The 19,210-nt window shown below is 45.4% G+C and overlaps 1 pseudogene; it reads right to left on the bottom strand.

The window, feature by feature from the left end:
* LOC119397249 (glutamate receptor ionotropic, kainate 2-like) overlaps positions 1 to 19,210 on the bottom strand; it is a 32,936-nt pseudogene that overhangs the window by 9,802 nt on the left and 3,924 nt on the right.

Raw genomic sequence — 19,210 nt, 5'->3', positions numbered from 1 at the left:
ACAAATGTTTATAAGTATTTGTACCCGACATAGTCACAAAGCCGCTGTTGAAAAGGAAGAAACGCTCTCAGGCTGAGCGGTGCGGCAAGCTTTGTCTTGTGATCGGCCGCTTAGCAAACATGATTAGACGATCCGTGGTGGCGGACGCTCGCGGCGAAGGGCATTCGCATGATATCAATGCCGCTTCGACTGGGTGCGAAGTTTGCTTGCAATCGAAAACAATGTTCATAGGGCGAGTGAGGTAAGAAATGCATCACTGTGAAAAGTGAGAGCTGTTCATCGCCAACAAGGTCCATTTCAGGAAACAAGAACTGTGCCGGTAGTTTGCAGTGAGTGTCTCCATTGCTGCCATCCATGTGCGAAAGCTGCAATTGTATAGAGACTACTGAACATCTCTTGTGCCACTGTGCCCAATTTGATGAAGATCGCCGGACTCTCCAGTGTGCCTTGGATAGACTGGATGACCGTCCCTTTAATGAAGCAAAGATCTTAGGAGCCTGGTCGCGCAGCATATCAGCCCAGAAAGCCACACGAGCCCTACTGCGGTACTTGAAAAGAACCCTATTGAGCGACCGCCTGTGAAACTCGGCACTGTGTGTGTGATGTGACATGTGTCTATCCTTCTCTCTCTCTCTTTTACTCCCTATTCCCCCTCCCCATGTGTAGGGTAGCAAACTGGACGCATTGTCTAGTTAACCTCCCTGCCTTTCCTACATTCCTTCTCTCTCTCTCTCTCTCTCTCTCTCTCTCCATTGCTGCACATATGTGTTGTAATTACTTGTTTACGACGAATTTGCTGCAACTGGCCCAACTATCGTCTCTTTGGCACGTTCCATCCGTATTCCTTTTCACGAATCCTTGCTAGGCTGTATACGTGTTACATAGTGTGCGTTAAAAAGCGTGATATGCCTAAGGGCAAACTATTGAGTTAAGAACGAAAGAATCGTCTGGAGAGACGCAACACCGTGAATACGCACTTTGGCGTGAGAGTGACACGTTGCAAGGTGAGGCCACTGAAGAGCATCCAGAAGCAGTTGCCCAGCGTGTAGTCCGTGTCCAGGCGGGAGTCGCTGATGCGACGCCACTCGAACGGCGACATTCGGCCGACCAGGCTGAGCAGCAACATGGAGGCGAGCACGGTGGCCACCACGGCGCACCACAGCGCCGCGCTGAAGGGACTCAGGAAAGTGTGCGCCACGGTCTCGTCCTCGCGAGCATTGAGCAGTCCAATGCCCAGCGTCATGAAGGGTGCCGTGAAGTCCACCGCGGTGCTTCGCCGGGAGGTCATGGTGAGCGGGGCCAGTGCCAAGTCCGCTCTCTGCGAAATTAGCGAGCCAACGATTCGCACACCGGAAACCATACCCGCTTGTCAGTGGCGCAGCCGGCGGTGGAGGGGGACGGGGTTGAGCTTGAGCCGTTCACCTTCCCGTTGAAATTAGTCCATTTTGCACGTGCGTATACACACGCACGAACATACCTAAAAGGTGCTTGAATCCGCCCTCCCCTCTCCTCCCCGAAAAAGATTTCTGGCTACGACCCTGCTGCTTGTCACTTTTATGGCACCAGCACCTAGCGAAATTGAGTACCTTGCGGAGCACCCCACATTCACCACCAAGTAGGGTTGTGCATAAATTCCAAAAGATCACCAAGCAAAAATAAAGCGACATAAAAAGGTGATAAGGGTTGTATATTATAGATGGGATATAGGAGCATCAATTTACTACAGAAGATGGTCAATTAACCGCCAGAATATTTGACTAACATTCATTGAATGGTGATATCTAAGCTGGAAACTACAAGAACGAACACATTGATTCGTCCTAAACGAAATTGGCAATTGGTGGGTACTAAGTAGCTAATCGTAGGGCTACGCAACAAACGTCGAACAGTTCACATTAATTAGGAGCCTAATTAAACTCCAGAAAGCCCGCAGATACATTCAAAATAGAGTTAGAAGGACGGCGCGCTAGGGGGTGTTGGCGTATATCGAACAGTTGACTCGAGTTGACTCATAGTGTACATCATAGTAAAAAGGGAGGGAAGGGCGGACGTCACTCCCGAAGTGTGCCCTGCATTTCTTAAGTCTCTCTCCGGAGATTTGGCGCCGGTGCGACCTTTACACTATCCTTCATGTGGACACGCGAAGGACCATGATGTTTTCGAACTGCCCTACTTTAGCATCGACAACTTTAGACTTTCACGATCTGTCGTGCATGGTTCTGGCAAAGAACGAAAGGAGGCAGGAGGAACCAATGCGCAAAATGAAACAAACGAGCTACGGTTCAACCTTCGGATTTATCAAACTGTAATTCCGCTTGCAGCAAAACGGAAACGAAGCTCGCACGAGGAGCGAGGACAGCAGCTTTGTGTCCTAATTTACGTTGTACCTTGGCTCTTCTACAAGGTAACTGTATGTCAACCTATTCGAACGCCCACGTTCAGCCATTGTAGTGTGCATTAGCTCCACCAGTTCCTGCCACAATTGAAACACTATCATGGCCTATTCGCTTTCAGTTATATGTATGCCATTATATTCTGCAGGTCAAGCTTCTAGATTCAAAACGCTTTCGGTAGTTTCATAACATGCATCTCTTTCTCTATTTCTTCGACAAAATCTGGGACTAAATTGTTCAATGCTTTTGTCCCTCAGGGCTATTCCACAATGGCTAGAAAGCTTCGTAATAACATCTCAAGCACCACGACTGGCTGGAATTTATTTTTAAGAACACTTCTCGCTTAGGAACTTCACTGTGGCCCCTTGTCTCTATACAGCGCGCCGAATACGCGCCGTGGTGCCGCATTATATTGAGTTTTGTTGTATATCATGAAGTGGACTCATTGTCAGCAGCTACATTCACGAGGCCGGAGAAATGCGAAAGCACTCGTATGTTGAATTTCAGGTGCTCGTTAAAGCATCACGAAAGGCAAGAACATCAAGGCGCTTTTCGCTGCGGTATAGTCGAATAGCTCGACTATAACTGAAGATCGCGCCAAGGGGGATGCGAAATACCAGTTCGTGAAGCATTCAGTACTCCTATGTGTTCGTATATTTTGTGTATATTACAGGCCAAGAACAGCGGACACGAAAAAGACGGACACAGTCTGCTGTAATTGTTAGATGCACTTTTTTTTTGCCGCATTCAGTCTGGTTGCAATACGGAAGCTGTGATGCGAGGTTGGGTGGGGTTGCTCATGTGCAAATATGCCAACCCTTTACATCTGTTCTCTTATCGCCTCGCTTTTTTGTTTTTCACTGTAGGGTCTTTTAGCGGCGCTGGATTACCATACGGTAAGTACAAAAATACCGTACCATCGTGGCCGGCACGTCACTTTTTTAATCTGCAAGATCTATTGAACTATAATCACCTCGTCATGTAACTGTACGCATCGAGCAACTCGCGCAAATGAAAACGTCTTCGGATTGTGGTGAATTTAACACGGAACGTCAATACCGTAGCCTAAACGACACGGCATTGCTGTCGCTGCTAAAACACCCTAATAAGGACGGAAGACAACGCAGCAAAGAGGTAAAAGAACTCGGGTACATCCGCATTCGCCCAGTATTAGAATACGCTTCCTCCGCGTGGAACCCGTATAAGCAGTGCGATATTAATCCTAATAATATAATAATATCTAGGGATTAACGTCCCAAAGCCACGATATGATTATGAGGTAGTACGCCGTAGTGGAGGGCTTCGGAAATTTCGACCACCTGGGGTTATTTAACGTGCACCTAAATCTAAGTACACGGGCCTCAAGCATTTTCGCCTCCATCGAAAATGCGGCCGCCGCAGCCGATAGTAATCCTATGGAGTCGGACCAGAGGAAGGCTATTCGTTTTGTTTACCGTCGCTTCGACCAAGACTTTTCATCGCCAGTTGCTCTTTATGAAATAAACCCAGTTTCTTTCCAACCGACGGCACATAGAATCTCTGAAGATTTTCAGCTCGCATAAGAACTCTCTTTTTTACCTCTCAGATCCTTCCCTTTTCATGTCTGCTTGCCTGACCTCAACTAGAGCGAATCACGCCTCAAACATGTCTATTCCATCCACGAAGCAACAATTTCAAATATAGCTTTTACCACCGCGTGACTGAACATCGGAATTTCTTAGCCGCCGAAGTTCGTTTAATACCGATTTCTCCATTTTTCGATGACGTCGCTGATGTTTAGCTCCTTTACATCTTTCTATTGCTTATGTTGCTGCCTTTGTATATCACAATTATATTTAGTTACACGTACACCCACTTCCGCCATAGTCCTAACGGGCTGCAGTATGCATAAATACATAAAAATTAAAATAATAAAGCCACACTCACCCCGGCTTGAAGCTCTCCGATCATGCCGTTCCAGCGGCCGGGCTCCTGTTCGACTCCGAAGCGGCCATCCGCGACGATGTTCAGCCTGTAGTGGAAGCCCAGAAGACGCGCCACCTTCTCGATCATCGAGACGCAGAAGCCCTCAAACCGATCGTTTCCCTCCAGCTTCTCGGCGCCCTCCTTGAGCATCACGAACGGCGGCGACTGCGAACACATTACACAAAGTTGCGGTTAAAAGGGCAAGAGCAGATGTTCGCACTTGTTATCATAAGGGGTATGAAATGACGTCATCGAGGCCACCATATTAGTGCACAGGCCGGGAAGGAGGGAAAATGAGGAGGCAGCTTCACGTGAGAACCTTGAAGCCTAGTCAAAAAAATTCAAGGGAAAAAGAACCTGGTCACGTGATAGTCCAGCGCGGCCATTGGATGGCTGGCTTTGCTTGCGTCTGTTCCGTGCGCTGCGGAGGATTAATCTTGCCTGCAGGAGGCACCGCGCACTGGTTGGGAGGAGCAGTGTCCGAGGAGGTTGGCTTGCCGATGCTAGTGGAATCATGTGACGGCGCCCCTCATGTTTTTTTTTTCTTCCTCCATTCTTTACAGCCACCACCTAAACTTCATCTCGATCATGCTTTCCAAATCACAGTGGAAGTTTCGAATCGTGTAACGAAACGGAGCACGTTAACGTCCTGTGAATATCTGACACATTATAGAAGTCATCAGGTAAACAGAAGGCTAATAAAACCAGTTTAACGCGCGCACTCGGCTTATAATTCTGAAACGTGCAATATGGCCTTAAATAGTCAAACGTACTATACGTGAATGCATGCTGAGTACACAGTGCGTCTTCATATCGTCAAAGTTTCCAGTTGTACTGGATGTGCTTGTCCTGGGCAATCGTTAAGAAACTGGCCTTGTTGTTTGGATGGTTTGACATTCTAGTAGGGCTAAAGCAATCAACACAACACACGAAAATGTTTTGTGTCTTGTGTTTGTGTTTCAGCGGTACTAATATTTAAAATCATCCTGTTCAAGTTTCCTCGTCTGGTTTCTGTTTATTTGCACAGTCGAAAGATTACGCCCAGGGAAGTGCACCAACTGTAGCCCACGAAGATTTCATAGCCTCACACTGAGCTTACTACTGCAGGGTATGACGTTTTACTACAAAGGTCATCAATAAAACTATGGATAGTACATAGATACTTCTAGGAATTGCCACGGTTTCGACAAAATGCCTACTGGGGAATGACCTTGCTGTAAGATTTAATTGTGCTGAGTGCGAGATTACGACATCTCTACAGTTGTGAACGTAAAGCGCGTGTCTTTATTTTGTGTTATCAGCAAATTTTCGAGCAACATATTTAACTATATGTTAGAGTGAGCATATTATCAAGTATACGTGATGGTAATGCGTAACACATTCTCTAAGTAATTAAGCCCTTAAACAGTTTTCGTACTGTTCACAAAACGGTCGACGAACATGAGCAGCAGTTAAAGCGAATTACTGCTCTTCTTCAACCTCCCGCGCATGTTTGCATTTCGCCATTCATTTTTAATTGTTTTGTTGCCAGTTATATGCGCACCCTAGGCGCATTATTGCCGACGGTGTCGCCGCGAAGTTCTGTATGAATTCCAAGGGCGAAAAAATTTCCCTGCGCATCGTATCCTTCGCGTGCGGGTGAAAGCATGCGAGGGCAGCTGACGATCGCGGCTTAAGGAAACGCACCGGCCGTCTTCCGTCGCACTCAAGTCCCATAAGGGTGTCCCGGAAGGGGGCTGCGTGGCTCCGGAAGGAACTACGTACTTTGAGAAACCGGGCGCAGTCTCGCATGCTCTATCTTGACAGGAATTAGCGCATGGCTCATACCTTTGTACGTGCTGTCCTCTCACCGCTGAGTTTGAGTCGAAGCGATAGACAGCACGAAGGTCGCTTCGCTCGCAGCAGCGGCTGCGTTTTCTAACGCCAGTATTTTGTTGAGCTACGCCAAGTTGAATGCTAAAGGCGTGATCTGCTAGCCTTACTACGTATAACATTCCAATTTATTGCCACAGTATTCATTGCTTCTGATCTGCGGCGAAACTGTACATTTTCCTGTGCGTTAGTCCACCCGCGTCATTTTTTCCGGACTAATTCTCACACTTATATCCTTAGCCTACACAGCGTTCATTGAAGTAATGTAAAACAACTTGTCAAAATTTAGCACTCAAAACGAGACGAAAACGAAGCGAATGCACACAACACGGCTGCACGAGTGCTTTGACATGTTTCCTTAGGCTTTATATCCATTTAACGCTAAATTCTCGACATGAGAAAACACCATCGTGTTGTGTTGGTCCCTGTTTTTACGATAAAGCAGGTTTGCCGAAGTTATGAAACTGTACTGTACCGCCTGCGGTTAAGGGCGGCCTACCAATTTCTTGTTGAAATAACGGACTCGTCCAAATGTCACACGTGCAAGCCTGAAGAGACAGTGGCACACGCATCGTGATATTTGTCATCGGTGCAATTTCGAGAGCGCGATTCTTCAGGCATGGCTGAACAAGAAAAACCGAATGCCATTTTCGAGAGAAATATTCTTAAAACACGGCACCGTGTTCGGAAGGCAGGCTTATAAGGCAATTGGGGCCTTGCTTCACCTAGTGAAACTGACAGGGCTAAGCGACCAATTGCACGCGATAGGGGCAGTCCTGTGTGTCCGCGGTACTGATGTTTCCTGTATTTCCCTCTCTCCTTTCTTTTGTTGCGATCTTTTAACCTATAACACCTTTATTTTAACGACGCGCGCCCGATTGACGTCCCTACTATTCTTCTAGCTACTGCACTCCCAGATATAAGCGGCTCGTGCTTCCAACCTCTCTACCTGATGCTCCATACAGCTGTACCCCCCTCCTAGAGTAAACTGAAACACCATGCATCCCCTATGCTAGCGGAACACGAGACAGTGGATTATGTTTCCGGTCGTGGCGGCAGCACTTCGACATGTCGTGACACAACAGGCGCATACCAGAACACAAAGGTTACTAAGCAGCAAGCAATATCGATAAGAGAATGACTAAAATTTTAACGATACCCTCGTATGGCTTAAAACTTTACGATCATAGGCTTGCTCAGCGTTCTTCATTAGAGGGGAGGTAAAGTAGGATGCAATACTGGGCGTGTTGGCACAGATTACTCGTGGCTAACAGCGCGAGTAACACGAATGAAGACGAGAAGTGGACAAGGCACAGCGCGAATTCAGTTGAAAGTCAGCGCTGCGCCGTGTCCACTTCTCGTCTTCGTCCGTGTTAATCGCGCTGTTTGCCACGATGAGACTTGGCGCCCTCTTTAAATGATTAGGGGAGGGCTCTCCACTGTCTCACATGTGCGTGCACGCCTACTGTTACGATGTATGACTTAAGCCCCTACATTTATTGCGCCGAGAGTTGATTTACCAGAATGGTGGTGATGATGATTGTCCGGTTCTCGAGCGAGTTCTCATCGATGGAGTCATCAATGCCTTCTCCTCCCGCACTCCGTCGTCGTCGTACGGATCGTGCACGAAGTCGAGGCCCTTTTCCGCACTCCACGTCGCCACCTGGATAGTGAAAGTTCTTCAGCCCAAAGCTATAATTGTTCACTGTCAAAGCTGCTCATGTTGATTTCTCATTATAAACATAAGCGGTCATGTCATAGAAGTAGACTACATTGCAATAATCACTGACCTTACATTCTGTTGAAGGCCTTGCAATGTAGAATATTCGCACGACTAATTAATTAATTAATTTCTTACAGTTGCCACTAAACGCTCTAGCTCTTATAGTGGTCCACTATTGCTACACAAAAAAAAAACAGGAAAATGAATACAGAATATGAAATCCGAAGAATCAGCCAAAGAAAGTTATTTAAGGACTGGAATCAAAGAACTGAAAGATGTCACGATCATAGCGCGAGGTATTTTGTCGTATTACATTGCCTGTAATGGCGTTAGATGTGCAATTCGAATTCACATATAAAATGCTGAGATTACGCAAATTAAGGCGAGACACGCCGCATGATACAGCCGACACTAAACGTGGACATGAATAAGTTGGGTCGAAATACGAGGTGCAAATGGGATGAAACCAACTAGCATACACATAACAGTCTTACAAAAGCGCATTGCGCAATAGGTCAGTAAGATATTTGACTTTCTTAACTAAGTATGCGTGGAATGTTTACCTGAAGTTCTAAGACAATCTGGCTATATGCCCGAATGGGCAGCTGTTGTTTTTTTTTTTTTGCACATAAAGAAAACTCGGTTCCGTTCGTAGGAAGCAACGCAGAGATGCTCACGCACTAGCTTTTCTCTTTTTTTTCCTGCATTGGAAGTTATCGGCAAAAGTTCACTGCACAAATAAATCTCGAAATCGTTCAAACATAGTGCATTCCTGGGTGCAACAGGTGAATCGAAAGCGGCTCACCTGTTCGCTGCGTCCTCGGTGCCACTCAAAGAGCCGCAGGTCATCCACCTCCCGTTCCCGTTCTTCGTCGAAATTGGATTTCCCCCGTGAATCCTTCGTAGCTAGCCTGCGAATTCGAACGGAACTCTACGGTGAGGAGACTTCAGTGACGTGGTTTGTGAGCTTTGCGAGTTGAAAGCATTACGCATTAAGCGGACGTAGCTTTTTTTGGAGTAACCACGTGGATATACGACGTACAGAAACGTTTTTTTTGCAGATTGGGTTTCCTTAGAAACTGCATAAAGGTGGCCACAGAGCCCTCTTGTTAGTAAAGTTCCATGCTTTATCAAGAAACACGGCAGCAGCGTACAAGGGACAAAAAAGCAGAAAAAACAAGGACAACTGCTTGTCCTAGTTCCCTCCTTTTTTGCCCACTGTCTGCTGCTGCGCAGCTTCTTCAAAATGGACCACCAGCTAGCCCAGCCACACGCTTCTATGTTTCCAGCTTCTATGCTGCTTTTGGTTTCCATTGCCGGTTGGTTTCATTATAATTGTGGTGAACATCAATCGAGCCCCTTCGTTACCTTTCTTAATTCCCAGTGTACTTATCTCAACTCAAACAGACAATAGCAATAAGATATAAGGATGAAAAGATACTGACGCTCTTCAGGGCATCCAGAATCTCCTGGCCATCCTTAAGAAACGTGGCGGTGTCACACTCCACAGGGTTGGGTTCCAGGCTGCCCCCGGATATGGACAGGTTGTGAAGCGCAGCCGCAAACACATGAATGGCGTCGTGCACCAGCGCCAACTGCGTCTGCAATCACTCGACCCAAGAAGATCGGAATAACTTGCGTTATTCTACGCAACATCTCTTATCAAACCTCTATGCTTCCTGGCGCAAGGGCTGCATGAAACCGCTGCCGACGACGGTTTGAACAATGAACCTTTATCCGAATAAGATCTATCTATCTATCTATCTATCTATCTATCTATCTATCTATCTATCTATCTATCTATCTATCTATCTATCTATCTATCTATCTATCTATCTATCTATCTATCTATCTATCTATCTATCTATCTATCTATCTATCTATCTATCTATCTATCTATCTATCTATCTATCTATCTATCTATCTATCTATCTATCTATCCAATAGGTGAAGGAGAACGTCGCTTGTCTCTGTCCATCTGAACTCAAGAAAGTCAAGCTTGTTAAACTTCTGCGTAAATAAGAGGCAGGTTAGCGTCTTTAAACCTGAACACTTTTTCGGCTAAGCAAAGACTTTCGTCTCAGTAGCTGTCCCCTCACCTGTTTCTCTCTCCCGCCGGCAGTGAGATCCGGATGATAGCGCACCAGTCTGCGGCCCAGCAGGATGAAGTCGTCGTTGTCTAGCTCCAGCATGCGGAAGCTGTACACCCGAGCTTCGGCCATCGCCTGCCGAAGGGCAGGTCGGCTGCCCGGCACGTGGGCGTCCTGCGACGAGCATCAGTACCGCGCATGCGTTCATAATGAATCTGCAATGTGACTGCGACACACTTGCTGTGGCCTTGTGCAGGCCTGCATTTAAGCCTTCTTCGCCACCGCCGTGCAACAGGCCTCAGGCTTGGCCAACCACCCGACTTTGATCACTGGATTTAGAGACAGTTCTACAGCTAACTGTTAGACTTCATATATGAAGCAAATTTGTTTGTGTTTATGACATCACGTAGTACTGTGCCTAAGACAGGCATTCGAAATAATAAAAAAAAGAAACTTCATACCAATTTTCGAGAGGAAGTGCGAAGAGTGTTACCGACAATTCCTGCGAGTGCCCAGTAATATAATTTGCATAATCTACTTCAATATATCTTCTACATGCTTCTACATAACCAACAGCTGCTCTTTTATAGTAATGTTTATGCCTGATAACTAAAAGACAGTGGAATCGAGGCGAAGGAGTGAGTTTTCTCTCCAAGATTTACAGTAGTGGCGAGTATTAAATTGTGTAATAATTGCCAATGCACTGTTGTACTAACTAAATTGTAATAATTGCCAGCTCAATTAGTAACACTACAGGATTGTTGCACTATTACGAAACTGAAGTCAGCCAGTGCGCAAAGCATAACCATTCACACGAAGGGTTTCCTATAACTGTTCCGAGAAACGCTTACTCAAAGTGTGCCGTGGAGGGCATTACGGTTTCTCACTTGGAAGAGTGTAGCAGGCGTAACGCGGAGGTTGCGGGTTTGCTTCCCAGTGGCGACAATCTTTTTTTTTTTTTTTAGTTTTCTAGTAGCATGTTCAGGTCAAAAGAAAGGGAACTTTCTTCTTTCATTTACAGAAATAAATTATGGACGTTACATGAAAGGCCATAATGAATAGCACGAAAGGTTTTGAGCCCCTTAGGACCACCTTGATCATATGACGGAACTAGAAAACAGGAATTGCCGTATCTACGTATATAAAAAGTCTTGAACAGCTAGACTAGCCGTAACTGGGAACAGCACACATAAATCGCAATCAATGGCCTTAAAGACTCGCGAATAAAAATTGAAATAGATACAAATAACAAAGTATCGAGCCTCTTTGCTTTGTAGATTCTCAAATATATGTTTCAAAGTATTTTTGGTCGCGCGGCTTGAAGGGGGGGGGGGGGGGGGTGTTGTATTTGGAACTAGGGATTAGCCTTCAAATAAGGTCTCGAGAGAACCTTAAAGTATGATATCACTGCAGTGTTCGCAGTGACTTCGTGTTCAACGTTTTTCTGCGATTCCTGTTTCAGGGTTAAGCGTACGGCAGCTATTAGTGAATGCGTCAGTCGTGTGGAGCAGTTGTCAACCTTGAACTGAGGTTCGGTAAGGCGTAACGAGAAACAATAGATCAGGAGGTTCGCCATACGATGTGTGAGCTCGTGAAAGTGTCCAGGTGTTGGGGGCTTGAAGCTGCCATGGATGTAAGTGATTCCCTGGAATACTGGATGAAGTTTTTTTAAAATTAAAGTATTTCATCCTTTCAGGTAAGAATAAATTATTTTGAATGTAACCAAATGGTCTGTAATATTTGAAATGCGCATGAACACGGTAGTTCAAAAAAAATATGTGTGTCACACTTTTGAATCAAAATTTATTTATGACCGAATTAATGTACTAATTTATTATTATTTAATAATATTTTATTATTATTTATTAATTTCGAAGGGATAGCTAGTACCCAATAGCCAAAGTTCAAGCCATCGCTCCTTCTCTTACCAACGACACGAGCAGGTAACTATGCAACTCCGTCACCAAGCCAGCCTCGAGCGCCTGCGAAGAAGTGGAAACGGTGCCTTAGAACATTGCGGATTATGATGCAAAGAGAAACCAGCCACAGTACTCATAAAAACGGTGGCGACTTTTACTTATTATGTAATTAAATACACACTTTTTGCACACTCTCACCAGACTGGCATATAATACTCTCAATTAGTATCTCACCCTTACAGTATTTTTTCTTGGGCGTGGACGATAAGGATGGGCGGGAGCTTCTGGCTTACCAGAAGCACACCATCAGAAATATACTATTGTACAAGACCGGATCACTTGTTCGTATCAGTGTTCCTTATCGAGAGCGAGAAAGACCACTCGCAAGTTATAAACTGTGTTGGATGCTTAGTTGAACAAAAATTGAAGAAATCGACAGACAATGAATATTAATATATAATTATTGGGGTTTAACGTCCGTAAACCACGATATGATTATGAGGGACGCCGTAGTGGAGGGCTTCGGAAATTTCGACCACCTGGGGTTCTTTAACGTGCGCGTAAACCTAAGTACACGGGCCTCAAGCATTTTCGCCTCCATCGAAAATGCCGCCGCCACGGCAACATACCATGAAGCCATGGAAGGTACATGGGACGTTATTTGTACTCTATTTTTACTGTAGTGTATTCTGTTACCAGGCGTCACACAATGCAAATTGCGTAACGACCAGGTCGTTAAATGCTTCCAATCCATTATAAAAGGCTCAGCCATAATTCTTCATCGTCATCAGCCACAGCACGAAGTGCCCATAATGACTTACAGATGTGTAGCACGGGTACCTCGCTCATCCGCAGAATGACGAAAAATGGCATAGTGGGTGCTCCCCTACTCGACGATATTTACGGTGGTTTACGGCGTAGTGGGTACCTTGCATGTGTACTTGTATTAGTTGCCCCAAGAGAGTCGTTACAACGGGCTCTGGAAAAGCCGCTCTTCCAGCGCTCGCTGTGATTGTGCTGCGTGTTCTGCGCAGGCCTGGCGATCTCTTGAAAGAAATTTTCTGAATATTCGGGAAACCGGAAGTAAGTGCTCGACCGGAAGTGCTTGGAGTAGAAACGACAGTGTCTCTCATTGCTAGTGCCACTAAAAGTATGAGCTTAAATGTCGTGCAGCTAGCGACAGAGCTTCAAGCCGATCGTTTGGTTTCGCTACTTCTCTTTGCTTAGCTCACAGTATGAAAGTTGCCATTGTGATTACACGACTCAGAAATTAAATGGTCTATAAGTGAAATTAACCTTCATATTTATCGCCCATTTAAACTCCACTAGACTTGCGTATTCATGACGTGCACACCCTCCTAAGCCTACAGAATTCAACTCTCTCTCTCTCTCTCTTGGAAGGCGCTCTGACAGCGCGGCCGTTAAAGAATTGTTCGACCTTGTTGTCATCCAACGTACATCAAATCAAACTGTAGCTGTTTCTGTTTCTGGAGCTGTAGCTGTAGGTGTCGTAGCTGTTTTTTTATCCCACCCTTGCTCCTTTTTGCGCTCCATACAATCGGCATGCACTTCAAGTTGCTTCTCAGCTGATTGAGCATATCTCTAGCAGCTACCTCCACAACGACAAGAACGCCTCCTATCATGAACAAGAGTTGTTCTGGCATCTACGCACCTGCATCAAGACGTCCTCGATGCGGTTCTCGTCCACATCGATGATGATGTTGCGGTAGCCCGATTGGACCACCTCTGACCAGACGTCGTCCGCGGACAGGTCGAAGGCGAGCAGCTTGCGCTCGGACATGTCGTCCTCTCTCTCGAGCTCCTGGAGTCGCTCGAGGCCTGCAGCGCCAAGCGTCGTTAGAATGGTTAGGCCACGTGTCACGTTCTAAAGCTTGGACAATGTACGTAGGATTTTATTTGCAAATAATTGAAAAAGTGCGTAATGACCGTCTCATACTTTCACCGACAGCCATTGTCATAAGCACTCAGCTGCCACTGAACTGATTTTTGCGTATGAAACATGACAACGTTTAATGATTGTCCACAGGCGTGACTTTATATAATGACCTAATGATACATGGGGCTTAACGTCCCAAAACCCCGATATGATTATGAGAGACACCGTAGTGGAGGGCTCCGGTAATTTCGATCACCTGGGGTTCTTTAACGTGCACCTAAATCTAAGTACACGAGCCTCAAACATTTTCGCCTCCGTCGAAAATGCAGCCGCCGCGGCTTTATCTCATGACTTTTACTGCTGTAGAACCGCCCAGCCGTTATGCTGTCAAGATTGCAGCGCTAGCGCTGGCCATCTTTCTCGTATAGGCAGGGTGGGCTGCGCTCAAATAATGAGATTTAGGCGCGAATTATATTACCCGATTTCGCCAAAATTAAACCTAAGTCCACCACAACGGCCTCCTCAAGATTTCAGGGTCAACTTCGGGTGCAAAAATTGCTAATGTTAATAATCAGAAATGCAGAAAGCAATCTAAAAATCAAGGGAATCCCTTCTAACGAAATAGAAGATTGTGCTGCCGTCCTGAAATGTGTCAGAAACTGAACACCGCATAGCGACTAAATATTCCGAGAAAAGCATTACTGCGCACTTTTGTAATCCGAACTGGGAAAACGAATTTGTGCGCAAGGCAAACAAGGCCTCTTTAACCACTATCAGGCTTCACCGGCACCTTTAAAACTTCCTTGTATGCAAATGATCCCTTACCTTCGACAGGAAACAGGTTTTTTTTACTTAAGCGTTGCTGGTCACCGTGCAGTCTGTGTTGTCGAAGGCCTTCTTGTAAAACATGTGTAAAGGAACATAACCTATATAAAAGAAGAAAAAAAAAACCAAAGCACAATAACACATTGAATAATTTGCTGAAAATTGCTAAACATTTTACGGGATGGAGTTTGTTAAAACGAAAAATAATATTAAAGAAGCAATTACAACTTCGCAATGACGTTCTCAATTAATCTTAAAAATAATTTGGTAAAAGAAATTATTAACAATTATAGTGAACCTATAGTGAACCTTCACGTACTGTCAATACATTTCATCAAGTTGAAGGAAAGATTCAACCGCCAGCAAGTTACATATGACGCCGTATTGAGCACTCTTTATTTTCACCGCTTCTGTCTCTTGCACTTGAGCTTTCAGCAGTTAATAACCTTAAGACAAAGTCCTAGTCTAGGCAAAAAAAAAAAACTCCCGTGACTTGAAACTAGTGGTCCACTTTACTACTGAACCTCTTACATATGCGACAAATCGCGCATTTTAAACAGGCATATTTCCTCGGTGTATGAAGAAATCGAAGACTACTCCAATTTACGAAACACTCCAGGCCTCACAAAAACACGCAGCAAAGTCACACCGAGAGCTAGATGAGCGCCCCAAAAGAGCGCGTTTTATCCACTCAAAGGTGGCTCAAACCCTCTGTGAGGATTGGCCCAGAATAATGTGTGCTTACTAAATTGTACAAACGTTAGGAATAGGGTAAATCATATTGCCCGCAAGTTGCCTTTCTTCTTCTTCAGCGTTTTTATGACACTTACTGCAAGCGCTGAACGCAGAAGGTAATTGTTTAACGTGCACATTTATCGGCATGCTGTCAGGTGCGCATTTTTATCCGGGAAGTACGGCGCGACGGATGTTCACTTGGACACAACAAACAGATTTTCTTTATATACACAAGTCCCAAAAGACCATGGCATTATCGCACCAAACAAGGCTAATGGCAATATGTCCCCTGCTATGAAGGCTATGAAAGCACCTGCAGTAGCTGGGCCGAAAAAAAAATGGCGAAGCTTGCACTAAGTCGCACAAGGCTTGAAACAGCAATTGAAGTCTCATCTGGTTGCCTCTAGGTTGTTGCTAGGTTTTAGCTATAGGTTAGTCACGACGCGGATGTCCAAAGTACAGAACCGAGCGTTCGCACCTCTCATAGATCTACGGGCACGTCGTAGTTGGCGTAGGGCTTCTATCTCTTGGGGGCCCTTCTCGCAGTCGCCGTTTCCTTCCCGTTGCCTAGTATGGCAGCTTCGCATTAGTCGTGCCAAGCCTGAAGGAAGAGCGCAGCTGGGTGACCTTATTTGTTTCGCATTATTTTTTCTTTATTCCTTGTCTTTCTTTCTCTTTGTTTCTTGTACCTTATTTTCTGTTTCCTTCTATTTCTTTCTCTTTCTAGCTCTTTTTATATTTATTTTTATTTATCTTTTCTTCCCTTTCTTTATCTTTGCTTTTTTCTATTTCTTTATCCTTATTTCTGTATTGATTGTTCTATTTTTTTCTATCTCTCTCAGCTCTTTCTCTCTCTTTCTGTTTCTCTTTCTTTCTCTTTCTGTATCTTTTCTTTGTCTTTCTATCTTTTTATGTCTGTATATCCATTAAATCTCTGAATTTTTCTCTCTCTCTCTCTTTCTTTCTTTACCTTTCTCTCTCTCTCTCAGTGAACCAATGGTCAGTAGTGGGGTCTACTCAATTTCTGTGGCACATACCCGTTCATGATGATCATAGTTTTCTGAGAGGCCGCACAAATTACGGGTATCTTAAAGAGCTTCGCTGCTAAAAGAAAGCCATAGCTAGGATAATAGGCGTGCGCAGGGTTCTCCATTAGGGGGGGGGGCCAAGTTTCAGCCCCTCCCCCCCCTTGGTCAAGTCTGATAGAAAACGAGGTCCGCAATGGGCGTAAAGTTGAACCTGAAGCGATGTCGTGCTTCTTACGAAGGCCGGCCATTGGTTCCCGGCTTGCCGGATTATAAAGGTGGGAAGTAAACAGATCTTTGAATCCAACATCAGAGGTCCTTGGTCGCCATTATTGTCAAAAATCATGCTAGCCATCATAAGCGTGCGCAGGTTCCCCTTCAAGGGGGGCGAAGGTTCGTCGCAGCGCCCCCCCTCCATATTATGTCAATGTATGCGGCTGCTTTTGCGCCCCTCTTCTCGCCCCCCCCCTACAATGTATAGGGCTGACTTTGCGCCCCCCCATTCTCGCCCCCTTGCCCCCCCCCCCCTGCGCACGCCTATGCTAGCCATAACCTGCGCATTAAAAAATGAGGTGAAAGGTGCGACTTTGTAAAGTTAGGGAGCAGTATTGGCGCCCTCCTTTATATTAAATACTTTAGATGATCTGGAGGCGCCCCCCCCTCCTTGCACACGCCTATGGCTAGGATAATTGTGGCACATCCTGTGATTGGTGTTTTATCTCTAAGTCGGCCATGTTGACCGAACCATAGAGACAGCTATCGCCATGCAGTTGAGGATCAAATGTGGCACAGCGCTTCGCATTGGTTTTAAGCGTACACTTATTACGCAATTCGCAATGGAGTTACACCGAAAAATGCAAATGAAGTAGTCAGTGCTGCTGCACAGAGCAACACATCCGCCCAACTAGCCAACAAGTTTACCATATAACTGTCCACGTTGTTTACAATTTTCTGCCGATATATATGGTGAGCTTAAGGTTGTATAGTTGGTGGACAGTAAGTTAAGTTTCTCAAAAAAAAAAAAAACGGAGGAGTGTGTTCCATAGTTGCAGGTTTTCTATGCAGCGTACACCCTCTTTTGCAAACTAATAACGGGCTATGCTAATAGCCTATGTAGGTTAGTTTTTGAAGTCGTACCCCAAATTAAAGACAGCAATGTAGATGTGAATGGACTAACGAGTAATATAGCTGGAGCGTCAGCCAGTGTGGAACTAGAGACCTAAGTTTGTGTAAAACAGAAACCGCTCTAGACACATGCGCATGTACTTTGTTCATTAGCTGCGTCCAGCTCAGGTTCTCATAAAAAGCACACCTAAAAATTTAAACAAAGGACAAGCTGGATCTCGTTACTTTAAGCCGGACAGAAATGTTATAATCATGACACTTATTTTCGCTCTTAAATAGAATAAGTTTACTATTACTGACGTTCTGTTGTAGTTGGTTCGAATCTAGCCAGTATGACAGAGAGGCCAAGCACTCGTTCACTTCCTCTCTAGATCTCTTAAACGCTGCCAGAAAAAAACAAGCCCGTATCATCCGCACACAGTAAACCACTTTACACCCTTAAGGGGGTTTTGCCGTGTCTATAACGAACACCCTTAGACCCTAGCAAAAGGGTTTTTCACGTATCAAACACCCATACCATAGGGTGTTTCCAGTGGCCTAAACCCTTATCACTGAAAATGTGAAAAAAAATCTACCAGTCAGGGAACATGCAATTATAGATGACATCAGCATAGAAGGTGTACGCACGCGCCACACAGCACACACAACACAGCGTATTGTAAAATACCACATAGACGGAGCGCTCGTGCTACACAGCCTTACACTGACCATCTGGTATATAAGCCATAGTATCCTAAGCCGCCGTTCAGTGCCGTGGAGATATTTCTGTTACGTATAAATGAACATTAAACATTAGGAGAGTAGGCGTAAGTTTATGGTACGCTTGTAGATAGCCCTAAAAGAGACACATCTTTTAATCTAAACTCGCGGAAGATCCAACGACATTTTAATCAGCGAGTCCCAGTTATCACCTGGCACGCTGTGGTATGGGCCATGGTTGTTTCGATAACACATAACACCCTTAACTCCTAAAGGGTGTTAGTTAAAGCATTATACCCCTAAGGCTGTTTTGAGGAAAGAAAGCACCCTTACACCCTAATTTTGCAAATTTTGGTTAGGCGAAAGGGTGTTTTGCTTGCTTGAAATCCCCTTAAGGGTGCAAGTGGTTTACAGTGCATACATGACTATAGAGGAAGTTTCTGGCACGTGACGATATCATTTATGTCAATAATAAAAAGAGGGGCCCAGTATAGAACCCTGTGGCGCGCCTCGTTTAACTGGTCGCAACGGTGACTTATACCCATGAACAGACATATACTGTAACCTGTCTGTTACTTTTTCTCCGTGCATATAGGCCTCTGTGCATTTCACTATAACGCATACAAAAAGTAGCCTATCTGTTTTAGGCACTCTTCGGAGGGCATATATATTTTTTTGCATTTATATAGAATGCGACGTATCCGCAATAAAAACAAATCTGCGCGGTGGAACAGCGGCCCACCTTCGGCGTCCTCGTAGAGGTAGGCGACGAACAGCCACCCCATGCGTTCCAGCAGGTCAGCGCAGGCGTCGGCCAGCACGCGGGCGCCGGGGCCCTGTCTAGGGTGAGGCCCCCTCGGGGGCGTCCTCCTGTCTCCATCTGGGGCACCCGCGTGCGGCGCACACCCGACGCGCCAACGAGACGCGTTGCCGCCACCCACC

Source organism: Rhipicephalus sanguineus, chromosome 6 (genome assembly GCF_013339695.2).
Source record: "Rhipicephalus sanguineus isolate Rsan-2018 chromosome 6, BIME_Rsan_1.4, whole genome shotgun sequence".
In the NCBI taxonomy this organism is placed as follows: Eukaryota; Metazoa; Arthropoda; class Arachnida; order Ixodida; family Ixodidae; genus Rhipicephalus; species Rhipicephalus sanguineus.
Note: the sequence above shows the minus strand (reverse complement) of the source record. Positions and strands in the feature narration are given on the sequence as shown.